Consider the following 13,241-nt stretch of genomic DNA (forward strand, 5'->3'; position numbering starts at 1 on the left):
GGGCTTAATTTTGGGTTGAAACGTGTTTCATTAATGGAAGGTTTTATATACGTCGATTACTTGTCTCTTGAACCACAACCATGCTGCAATGTGAGGGTGCTAAGGTCATCTAGACTTCTCTAATTAGAGCTGTCAATGGGTCGGGTGACCCCGTGTTATCGATGGATCTATTGTCCCGATTATTATTGGTTTAGAACTAGTTCTACCTAGTCTGGTCTGAACTGATTCACACCTGATTCAAGTGACATATATAATCCGGTTTATTATAATTAGTTCCATTGGGTAGATCTGTTTGTGCTGGGAACTGATCAGTTTGATTTTGGATAGATTCTACATGGTATGGTTTGGTTCTGATTCTTTAATATTTTTTTGTCGGATTGGTTCCGCTTCTATACCCAGACCCAATCCGTTGATAGCCCTATATATAATTGGATGTGAAAGAAAAGAAGAGAAAAAAAAAAGATAAGAAAATAAAAAAAAGTGAAAAAGAAAATAAAAAGGGGTTTCTTTAAGGAAAGAATGGGACCGGTTTTGCTTAATCTCAACTGTCTTCTTCTGTATTCTCTACCTTTTTAAGATCGAAACTAAAAGAGGTCCAAGAGAAGCCTTACTTTCCTCGTCAACTAAACAAAGGAAAGTCTTTTTTTTTTTCTTTTTTTTTTTTAATTTGTTTCTCCCTTTCTTTCGTTTTCTTCACAATAAAAGGCAACACAAATGCCTCCACTAGCAATCAAATTCCTGTGTGTGTATATATATGTATTAATGTATATATGGGTATGTGTTATTAGACCTAGCTCAGACCAAACCAAATTGAAACTCAGCTTTAGTTAAAAATTAGGCCCCCGACTAGCCCATTCAAAGTAGGGCTTGGTTAGTTAATCCGGGGCCAACTGGCCAAGTTAAGCCCCAATACAAGATCAAAACTTTTACACAGAGGTACTGAAATAAACAAAGGACCGGTTTTTTAATGATTTAAACTTTAATTTATATTACATAATTGGCTTAGTTTTGAGTAGATGACCTTAGGTTGGGATACACTAACTCAACTTTTGGAAAACAATGGCACATTCCCATCCATCCCCAATTCCCCACTAAAAGCTTGGCTCACCCACAAGGCAATGTAAACTGTAATGAATACGAACCCCACACTATTAATACCACCATGGGCACAAAAAGTAGAAGGAGACTAATTTGGGCACATGAAATTTTTGGTAAAGGGTGTATACCTCTAATCATGAGGGTTGCAAATTTGAAAAGATTGCCCCATGTTTTGACGTTTGTCAAACAATTGTTTCCACGTCTTTTCATTAGGGGTGGGCCTTGTTTAAACCCAGAAATGTTCAAGCAAAACCTATCCTCTCAAAGAAAAAACACACTGTGTTTGGATTGGATGTAAATGGAAATGCAAGAGGGAAGAAAAGGAAAGGGAATTCAGTCCTTTGTATATTTTTCTGTTTGGCTATAAAACGAACTCTTACATAATTTGGAAAGTATTAGATTTCTTGTTGCATATTCCACTATTGTGGCATATTATTGAATCCATCATTTATGCTATGTTTGATTTGAGGGAAAAGGTAGAGAAATTTATACAAGGTTTACAAAGGTTTTCTTACCTTTCCTTTCATTTCCCTACTTTTTCCTCCAAACCAAAGACAACCTTAGGGAATTGGGAGTAATCATTCCATTGGGTTGCATATAATGTTTGTGAAGCATTCTTTACTAAAAACAAACAAATAAACATAAATTTTTGGAACCTGACATTCCTTTTAAATTTTCACAAGACATTTGGAGCAGGCGATGTTGATCGTCTAACAATTTAATTACATCTTGAAAAATTCATATATTTGTCATTTTTAAGGTTGTTTTTCCAAGTTAAGTGAAGTATTAGAAAGAATTAAGAATAAGATTTATTGTCCTACTGAATATTATTTTTCCTAGAAAATTAATCATTTAATTTTCTTTTTTTTTTTTCATGTTGCAGTTGCAACCACAGACATCCTTGATGAGAATATAAGACATGACAAGGTTTTTAAAACTGAACCGGTCAGGGGTCTGGTTCCTGGGTCGAACGGTCTGACCATTCAAACCGAATGGATGGTCCGTTCTGATAAAGAAAAATACAAAAACAGTCAAAACCATTGAACGGTTCAAACAGTTCACTCACTCGGATTAGTGGTTTGCTAACCAAATCAATGTTTTTTGACAAAATTCCAATTTTGAGGAAAAATGAAACCAATCACCTGATTGATTCCCAGTTTTTCCAGTCCGGTTTTAAAAACCATGAGACATGCTTTTCAACACATTTGGGTTGGATGCAAGGATGCAGTCAAAAGAAAACGATAAATTATTTCCCTGACCGGTGATTGTTTGACCCCAAGACTTGAGGTAAGAGGGTGGGCCTTGGTGCAACCGGTGATTGCAACCTGGGTGGCCGAGGTTCAACTCTTGGAAACAACCTTTCTATGTCTGTCCCACCCCGGACCCTGCATTGTAGGAAGCCTCATATGCATCGGGCAGCCCCTCATTAGATTTCTTGAGGTGGATCTGGGTAACATGACCTCAGCCTCAAAATATTTGCAGTTGTCCATAACTTATAGGCTCCATTTGGATAGTTTTTGCTTTTCAGCTTTGGCATATAGGAAACAAATGAGATAAATGTGCTTAGCTTTTTTTGTAAAGTTTTTCACCAAAACACTTTTAAGCACCAAAGCACAAAGGGCCCATTTAGAAGGGCTGAGCTGAAGATTTAGCTAACCTGGTTCAACTGCTCTTCAAAGAGGCTGAAGCAGACAGCCTTTCAAATGATGATAGACTGACAGCCAATTGGGCTCTTCAGCCCTCCCAAACAGGCACAGATCCTAAAATTGAGGCTTTGTGATTTTAGGCTTTAAAAGTACAAATCCTGAAGCTTTTCCAAACGCAACCTTGCACATTTGTAGTAATCATGATGATATCATGGATATTACCTCCTTAAGCCTAATAATGGAATAAACAATTTATTTATTTTTTTAAGGTTGTTACAAAAGAATGACATTTTTAATTTCACGCCAACAGATGTGCTATGCATCATGTCCCATTTAGGGACAGCCTTTCAGACGGGAATACTCACATAGGCTCAGTTTGGAAGGAGTATAAATACGAAACAGCAAAACCTTGTATTTTGTATTATTTGGTATATATTTGCATTTGTACTCCTTCCAAAGTCCAAATTGAGCTATAGGGAAAAGCCTTCTGTTTTTTACCCATCTTGATCATCATTCACAAGGAATAATTAAAACATGGGAAGCTTAGATTGCAATCTGTTATTGTTTATTTTTTCTTTTGGAGCCAATGGGTTACAAAAGACAAGGGGACAATATTAGGAAGAGCATTAATGTTATTTTAACCTAATTAATCATCATACCATTTCCATTTTCTTTATCCTGGTCCGGTCCCAAACTTCACTTCAGGTGGAGTGGCCACCTTGAATTTTTGTTTTACTATATATTAAAGGAGAAAGGAGACAAATGTGATGTGAAGTGAATACTGAATCACCTATATATACTACTCAACTCAGAGTAGTGAATCATAGATATAAGACACAATTCATGGACCAATTGATTCCAAGAGACAATCAATTGATATCAAGTGCTAGCAGTATCCTAACATTTGAGTATATGACATCCTTATTCCTTAAGGTTCCATTCTCGTCTATGAATCAATCAAACAAAACCATTTCAAAGTTGAAGGCATCTTTTCAAATTAAAGCAAGATACCTTCTAACAATTGCTATCAGTAACAAGCTTGGTGGTGAAAAATACTTGCATTGAATGAATATAGCTTGTAAAGTTGCACTATTAAGAAAATGGGTAGTTGGATAGTTGCTTTACTATATAGGTTTGTGTTGAATTCATAGGTAATACCCCTTCTAGTTCTAGCTATGGGTAGTTTCTAGCAGCGGATTTGGAATACTATGGGCAGCTATTCCCTGCCAATGCCCCTTGTATGTGTCAAAGCTTATAAGATTCCCCCCAATATTAAGCTGATGCTGAGCCAATTTTGTGGGTCAAAGAGCTATGGTCGAATCTTCTAGCTTCAGTATGAGGACCCCCACCCATTTAGCTAAAAAGGGTCCAATGAACTAGAAGGGGTCTGGTTTAGTTTTGACTCAACATATCTTCCTTTTGGATAGATTATATAGGCAATCGACTTGAACCAAGTATGACGGCCGAGCTTGCAAAATCTTTGATAAAATCTTCTCATATTCTTCTCATAGTCTCGAACTGAGGCCTAGTCCAACAAAAAGCAAAGTTCCCTTCTATATCCAGACCAAATTGGGAATGGTTTGGCCAACTACACTCACAGAAAGTAGCTTCAAAAAGGTCCTGCATTTCTGCACTCAGAATTCCTTTAGCACTACTAATTAGAGAGAGGTGAGACTATGACATGCTATTAATTGGTCAAAGTCAAGGGCTGAATGAGTTAGCTGTTAGGCCTTGCTAAGTGCTGATTGTAGAGAGAGAGAGAGAGATGAAACTTTTTTTTTTTCAAAATTGAGCCAGTGAATGACAAACATATGGGACTAAATTCCACTTCTGATCGACAAAACATATATTTCCAAGAACGGAGTCATTAATGGGATAGGAAGGTGTTGTCAATCATGATCAACTTAAAATTTTTTCTCTGTTTAGATACAGGTTTGATGCTTTATTTTCATGTGGAATGGTTCAGTTTGGAGGTGGTTTAACCAAAAGGAGGCCATTAGATATAAAGAAAGAAAGCGATGGATCAACCAACCTTAGAGCCTTAGAGGGGGCAGTTTAGAGATAAAGTGCTAATATTCTAGAAGTGAGATTTGTACGTAGAAGCAATAAAGTTTCTTAATTCAAGCTTTCAGTCGGCCTCAGATTTGTGGGTCAATGATAAGGTCCTCTTTTTACGCCTGGGCATCAATCTGGTTTTGGATCAACAACGTGTGGAAGCTGTCGAATACAGAAAAGATAAAAAGAGAAACACAAGATCTCACAAATCAAAAAGCATTTACCCAAGGAAGATCTTCTCTTATCATTTCCATCACTAACACTGACTAGGAAAACTACTTGCATTGCATGCGCACAATGAAATATATACAGTCGATGATCCTTGTACTGTTTAGCAACTTGGGAGTACATAAACTGAGGATATATGGATGAATATCCTATCCATTTTTTGTCCTTTAACTTAGTTTTCTGGTGCTGTAGTTGAATCCATGGCTGCCAGTATTGCAACTAGTCAGGGACTCAGGAGTGGTTATTGCTTTCTTATCCACTGTGGATGGAGAGTCTTAGAACACGATCAGGGTGCTCTATCAATAGATGAGGAATCTAATTCCTTTTGGCCTTTTGGGCATTGACCAGAGTAACTTTTTTGGGTCGATACGTGGGTGCACATATAGAAGAAACAAGGTGTGGTGGCATGGATTGTTTGGATGACTAGACCAGAGGAATCTTCCATGTGGTGGCAAATTTGGAAGCCCAAAAGGTCTCCACGTGTTCTCTTCTGTACCCTCTAATTCATGTGGCATATTTCAACCTCAAAGCTTTGTTCGCATAGAGAAGAAACCTAATTGGATTGATCAGGGTTGTTTGCATTCGAGTGGTGTTGTTTGTTGTTGTTGTGGTGGTGGTGGTGGTGGTGCTGGGGGGTGGGGGACAATTTGCTATTTGGGTCTTTAAGACAAAAGGTGTAAATGACCCAAGAATCTTCAATGTGGCCGCATGGCTTCGGACCCAAAAGGGTCCCACCTATTTTCCTCTTCAGCCCCTAGCTATATTCATTGGCAAGTTTCAGTAGTCTTACTACTCTCCACAGTTCATATCACTTAAGTGCTGATTATTTGTCCAGGAAGTTAGAGAATTAGAGGAAATTTTAGAGATTTTCAGAAAAGCTGTAAAAGAAGTGTATGGTTGGACTAAGAAAAGTGGGTGAGATCCACAACAGCATTTTCTTGATTCCAAAAGCTTTCCTTTAACTAGCTGAATTTACAAGAAAATTGACTGTGACGTGCAAAAATAAATGACAAGGTTTACAAAGTACTACATTGTTTTAAGCTTTTTGGTTAAGGTACCTAAATAGTTTTTTTTTTCCCTCACACATCCCTCTCGTGAAAGCCCATTGGGCTTGAAGCATGGACAAGTATAGGCCCACCCACACCTCCTTGTACTGAAATCTAATCTAATGTATATATATATATAGTTGTTTACATTTTCAAAGAGAAAACCCATTCCTCATTTACATAAATTGCTTTTTATCACATTTAAATTTTTGAACTCTATGACAACTGTCATACATTCAATAATAGTTCTTTACAAAGACATGAGAAGTGGGAAGCTCCCATTCTTATTCATTCATAAAAAAAAAATGCAAGAAATGTAGAAGTGGTTATCCACTACTTCTGCCTACAACCACTTCAGTCTACCGTCTGCGATTTCAATAATTAGTTTTATTTGAATTTCAAATACAAATATAATTATTAGACAAATAGTGAAGCTCAAATAAAATCTTCTGAAAAAATTCAAATAAAATAGTATTACTATATAAAAGAAAAAGAGTAAAAACAAAAATGATACATATGTGTGGCCGTCCCATAACGGGGTCACATACTAGATAAAATATGGTAAGTGTCTTAAATCAAACAAAAATCTATCAAAACAATAAATGAAAAACCTAATCTAAGTTTTTAATATAAATGATATAAAAAATTGAAAATTGAAAATAGTTCATATTAGTGGCCCCGTGGGAGTCATGCCTAGTTTAATTAATTATAATGGGGCCACAAGGATATAACACTAAATCACTTTGTCAAAGAGGCTCTGATTCCAGCTTATGAACCATTCAACGCAAAAGGTTAAGCTGTTAGGTGAGGTCTCTAAATGAGATTTTATTCTCTTAACAGCCTAAGAGAATATACTCTAGTAGAGCGTGAGACATTGAATTACAACAGTTCTACATTGGCGACTAATTATCAAATTTTTAGTGGGTTAGACAAGAAGATTAGGTGACCTAATTACTCAAGTTTTTAGTGAGCTTAGTTGGCCTAAGGAAGCCTCTATACTGGGATAGTGTGGTGAATTAAGAGCAAACTTTCAGTTTGGGCCAATAGGAGCCCAAGCCCGACCAGTTCTGATAAAAACAAAACCTTTAATCAGCCCATTGTCCATGCACCGAACTTAAAATGCTGTCTAGGTGAAGAAAGATTTGTTTGAAGAGATGCAGATGCTGAATAAACAACTGATGGTGCTGATCATATTAAATCCAATAGAAAATTCATTGTTGTTTTGAATATGAATTTCAGTGACCCTTCAAAGTATAGGAATGCCTTTCTGACGATGAACAGTTTTCTTAGCTAATTATGAAAACTAGAGTCTGGCTTTCAAGCACACATTGTTTGTCGGGTACCATATAAGAAATAAAGCCAATGAAAATGATGAATACAACCATTCCCCACTCTGGAGAAAGCTCAAGACATGAAAGGACTTTCCAAAAGGCAAGTTGGTTAGCTGCCTAGCTATGGCTGGTGCCTGGAGGAAGGTGATACTGTGAAAGCGCCTCTGACGTACAGGAACACCGACATCTGCACCTGCACAGTCATTTCTTTTGAAACTGGGTACACGTTTCGCCTAGCCATGCCATTGGTGACTGGTGACTGGTGACTGGTGAGGTGGGTCTTGGTCTGGTCTCGTTACACTTACACTACTTTCAGTAGCGACTGGCTAGAGTTAAGCCTTATGGGTGATTGTAATGTAGAGTACTTCATGTTGGCTTTGACGGGACGCTGAAGACTATGACATCTAATTTGCTCATGCCAACAAAGAATATGTCGTCATTCATTTATCTCCTTTTAGGTGGAATTTTGAAAATTTTGTTTTTCAGAAGTTGTTGGGCATACTTTCTATTCCCCATATGAATTCAGGGTCCGTTTGATTAGCAGTTAAAATTGAAATGGTCTATTTTTATAGTCTGTTTGGTTTAGAAATGATTAAAAATATGAATTAAAATCAGTAAAAATGGGATTTCATTCTTAAGGGAGAAGCAGGGAATAGTCATTTCCTCAAATGGGGTGAATGCTATTCCAGCAAAAATAAAAATGAGATTCTAATTCCACTTAATTATCAAACAGTTAGAATCCGAATAAATGGGGCCTTAGCCTATTGGTTAAAACAAATAAATTGGAGCTTCCTTATGTCTTAATGTAGTGGAGTGAATCATCATAGATAAAAGAATCCATGGACAGATGGTCAATACTGGCTAGTGTCATCGTCTCAGCTGTAGTGAGACCTAAGGCATTAAAGAAGCTTTGGGTACATTAAGTACTTTGTGATACATGAATTAGTCCACACAGCCTTGGAGCTACTGGAACGTAAAAAAGGCATCTCTCTAAAGGAGGACATTTTTCTATGATTGCTAGCACTACTACTGTCCTGTTTAGCAACTTTGGGACGGTCCTCTGTATATATGATGAGGTAGAGATTCTTTTTCCCGTGCAATTGATCTCATTTGTACGATCCCACTGAAAAGCAAGTATGTTTATATTGGGCTTGTATCTCATGTCTACATCATAAGCTAGCCTAATTTAGGTCAACTTTGTTAGGGTGGCCAACAAATCGAATTGAATCGGATATAGGTGGATTCAAAATTGATTTGTTTATATTCAAATTTGAGTTTGGATTATATAGATTTAGATTTCAATTGGATATTAAACAGTGTTAATAAATAAAATTAAAATAGATCAAAATAGGGAAAATTTCTTAAACTATCCTTATGATTTAGTTAATTAACTAATTCTATCCTGTTTATATATTATCTTAGGGTACCCCTAAGTTTTCTGATAATTGACTAAATCCTCCTTACCATTAACGTCTGTTAATGGAAAGAAGAAAAAAACTGTTTTATCCATTATTTTTGTTCAAATTTTCAAGCCTCAGTTTATTGTAGTTTGACATCATCAATTGACGGAATCATGGCTGCAGCTACCCTCGGCTACAGTCATGAAGAAATGAACCAAAATAACATGTATGAAACTTGAAGCCATGACAATTTAGTAACAGCACAATATCCAAACCAACTTTACAAGTAGGTACAGTGTAAATTAATTGTAAGTATCATCATCCAAGCCTTATCTAAACTATATGGGGTCAACTATATGAATCCAGTTTTATTAATCCATTCTGTTTAATGTGATATCCATCGTCAAACTATTGGTGTTTAAATCATTTCTAAGTATATATGAGCATATATATTTAAGCCAAATCGAATCATGAGATTTTATTAGATCATATAGGGATGAATCCATATGTGATACAATTATAAATGAATCAAATTTGAAACACCCTTAATGGGTTAAAGTTCGAATTCAAATATACAGACAAACAATGCCATTTCCAAGCCTACTAATCATTCTCATCTCCACTTAGTTCTTCCACTTCTGTATTATTATTTTACATGGGTCCTCTCACCTCATACGCATGTACTATGTGTTTCCTCAATTCCTCCTATATAACAATGAGATGATCCCACATCAAATGGTGGTTCACAGCAGATTAAGATAAGATGGAAACTAAACTCGGGACAAGATTTCTGACTTCGTAAAGATTTCCCAACAGAATGTGACTTGGGGTCATGTCTAAGGTGCCATTAAGGGATGGCCCTTTAGGCACTGCCAATGCTAGGCATGCCCAGAGGCCAGAGCACGCTCACATGGGGAAAGGCCATAGTGATCGCCCTTAGTTCACCGTTTATTGGCTCAAAATTTAGAAGAGAAGACAGTTCTTTTAGCCTGAATTTTGTAGCCAGTGAATGTTTCACACGAGGGGCTCCTATGGACTTCTCCCATTCGATCGTGGGATATGAAATGAACTCGATTGTTTCTGGTAAACCATGCCATGATTAATGCTGCAAGTATTTGGGTACAAGCTTGTGTTTCTGATGTCTGTGCTTGAGTGTTGTTTGAACTTCCACTTCTAATGGATCAGAGATACAAGGAAAAACATTAATAGACCAACCAATATAGCCCTAAACTCTAGCTAGCTAGTAACTAGGTCACAGGTGATATAAAATGCTATATATATTCTTCTCGGTCATTCTCTGTTTTGGCCTAAAGAAGCCCTAACTAATTTCTGTTTGGTCTGTGAATTAAAAGAAGCATTGTTGAAGCTGTCGGCCATTGAAATGACAAAAGAAAGAACAAAAGAAAAGTGGAGAATATTCAAGCCATTTCAACAAAGAAAGGGCCGTTTCTTATTTCTCATCACTGTTGGTGAATGGTGAAAGGAGGCTTTTCTTTACTTGTCTCATTTGCTTGCCTTGCCTCCATGACTGTGCAAGATCAAGCAGTGCAACTATTAAGGCCCTGTTCGTTTTTCTTTTTTGGCCATTTACCTAGGTAAGCTTTATTTATTTGTATCCTTTTATTCCCTAAGTGAATGAAATTATGACTATTTTATCTTTAGAAGACAAATTATGACAATATTGTGTCATTATGTACTGTCAATTTTCCTATCTAGGTGATAAAGCTATTTACCTACTTGGGAGATAACTTTTGGGTGGGTCTTATAAGATCAAAAAAAAAAAAAAAAATTGTTGGTTAATGAGAACCATTTTCCTCCCCTCCCCCTATGTAACCTAGAGGTAGAGGTGGAAATCGAGTTATGCCAAACTATTTTTTCAAATAGTTCTCAAAGGAAAGTTAAATATTTTAGTTTTACTTAACAAAAAATAAAAATAAAATAAAAAAATGTCATAAAAAACCAGTCTGGCCTGGTTCGGCCCATGCCCAAGGCCCGACCTATCGCCTACGACACAACTTGCAGCCCATCCGGCTTAGGCCCGTGCCATGGGCTTGGGCCGTGGGCCATGTCGGACTGACCTCCCAAATTATCCTTGAAGAAGGTAGCATGGCCCAAGATGACTTATGAACTGGTACGACACGGCCCACATTTGCATGGGCTACAAGTGGGTCATGCCATACCGGCCCAGCATGACCCATTTTACACCTCTACCTGTAAGAGGGTTTGGTGAACCCATAACTTGCCAGGTGTCCCATGTATAAAAGAACCGGGATCCACTATTGAATGATCTAGCCGGAAGAAAAAATGAGCAAACCTTTGGGCTTTTCATATAACCCCAACTAATTGAATGCTCAAGGTAAGGTTGGATCCATCTCATCCTCACTAAATTAGGCCCAACTCAACATAGCTCGTCATAAGCTTATTTGGTTACTGAACCGTGGGCCAACAAACCCATGTTGAACGCATTATTTAGAAGACCATAAAATGAATTGTTTCTAATATAATTATTTATTTATTTCCTTTAAACAGTAGGAAATGCCTCCTAGAGGATTGAAATAGAACTGTTTTGTCTACTTTCAACCATAATTAAATATTTAGGTTGTTTTTGGTTTAGTGTAAATTACGAGAAACAGAAAGTCGGGGGAAAGGCATCTTACAGGGGGAATTGGAATGCCAATGTGGGAACAGATATTATCTAATTCAAATGAACAAAATTCCATAGAATTTCTAGGGGTGCAAATGGACCGGATCATGGTCCGATCCAAATTTGAATCTGATTCTATTTTGTAGATTCAGACATTTCCGATCCAAATTTGAATCTGATTCTATTTTGGATCCAATGTATATATTATTTATTTATTTATAAATATGTTTATATTACATTTTTATAAATTTTTATATTATTTACTCTTTTATAAAAAGCCATGCATATATACGATGAAAATAGTTAAAAAGGCTTTCATTTTTTGTTTTTATCCTTTTAGTAATTTGTTAAATTTACAGAAATTAAATCAGATCAGATCATATTTAGATATCCAATATCCTTAACAGATTCAGATTCAAATTAACTTTTGTAAGATCTGATTGAATCAAATATAAGATTTATATTATTGATTGGATTTGGATATACCTCAATTTGAATCCAGTCCAAGCACCTAGGGTGGATTTGAGCCGAGCCAAGCCGAATAGTACGAGGCTCGAGCTCGACTCACCAAGGTAGTATAAGGGTTGAGCTAGAACCTTGAGCTTGAGCTCAGCTCGAGTCAAAAACTCGTAAGGTCAAGCTCGATTTGAGAAAAATGTTTTATAAAAATAAAAAATTATATATAAAAAATATTTTTATTTGATATTTAAAAATTAAGAATTATAACAATTTTATTATATATATATATATATTATCTTTTATAATTCTCTCTCTCTCTCTCTCTCTCTCTCTCTCTCTCTCTCTCTATATATATATATATATATATATATATATATATATATATATATATATATGTCACCCCTAAGAATTTCTATTCCTATTTATTTTTTGTAGGAATTGGATTTAACGAGCAGCTCAGTGCATGAGAATTATACATATATAACACCCCTATGAATTTCTATTCCTATTTATTTTTTGTAGGAATTGGATTTAATGAGCAGCTCAGTGAATGGGTTACACGTTTTGCTTAATAATTGGCTTTCTTTGGTGAATGGTTTTATGAAGTGAGTCTTGAAAAACTTGCTTCACCTTTTCAAGGGGTAACACATTTTGCCCAATACTTGGATTCAGGAGGTGGATATTCATGTACTGACCTTTTCTTGATAGGCTACTGATGTTATCTCTTTAAGCCTGTAAGTCTTTCTAAAAAAAATGTGACATGTCTTCATGTCTCCCTATAATTTTGCAAGACCAAAAACCTTAGACCCAGTATATGTTTGGCATCGATGCTGCAGATGCAGCACCGTTTTCTGAGAAAATGGTGCCTTTATTTTTGTTTGATATTATTACTGCCAGATAGGATGTTTCCTGGAGCAACAATAACTTTTTTTGTTTGGTGCCATTGCTCCAGAAATCATTTTCAGCACCGATATCCATTATCCAGCAACGGGCTGCAGCTCTAGGAAATGCCAAATTTGATACTGCTCTAAGCCATGGCTTCCCAATTTCCGAGGCATGACTTGGACCACCATTTTTTATGAAAAAACGATTCCGAACAAATGCCCATTTCCTAGAGCATCACTTTTTCCTGTGACATTGATGTGGTGCTGTTGCTCTAGGAAATGGCAACGATGCCAAACAGCCGCCTAGAATCCTGGTACTGATGGAAGGGTGATGATCCTGGATTTGTTAAGTGTTGAAATGTCAGACAAAATGTACAAAACAGAGTCCTATTGTGTGAAAGAGATTGGCTTAGGAAAAAGAAAAAGAGTGATGATACAGTGAATGCCCTA

The sequence above is a fragment of the Nelumbo lutea genome, chromosome 7 (genome assembly GCF_056320005.1).
Source record: "Nelumbo lutea isolate HS-2025 chromosome 7, American lotus-T2T, whole genome shotgun sequence".
Lineage (NCBI taxonomy): Eukaryota > Viridiplantae > Streptophyta > Magnoliopsida > Proteales > Nelumbonaceae > Nelumbo > Nelumbo lutea.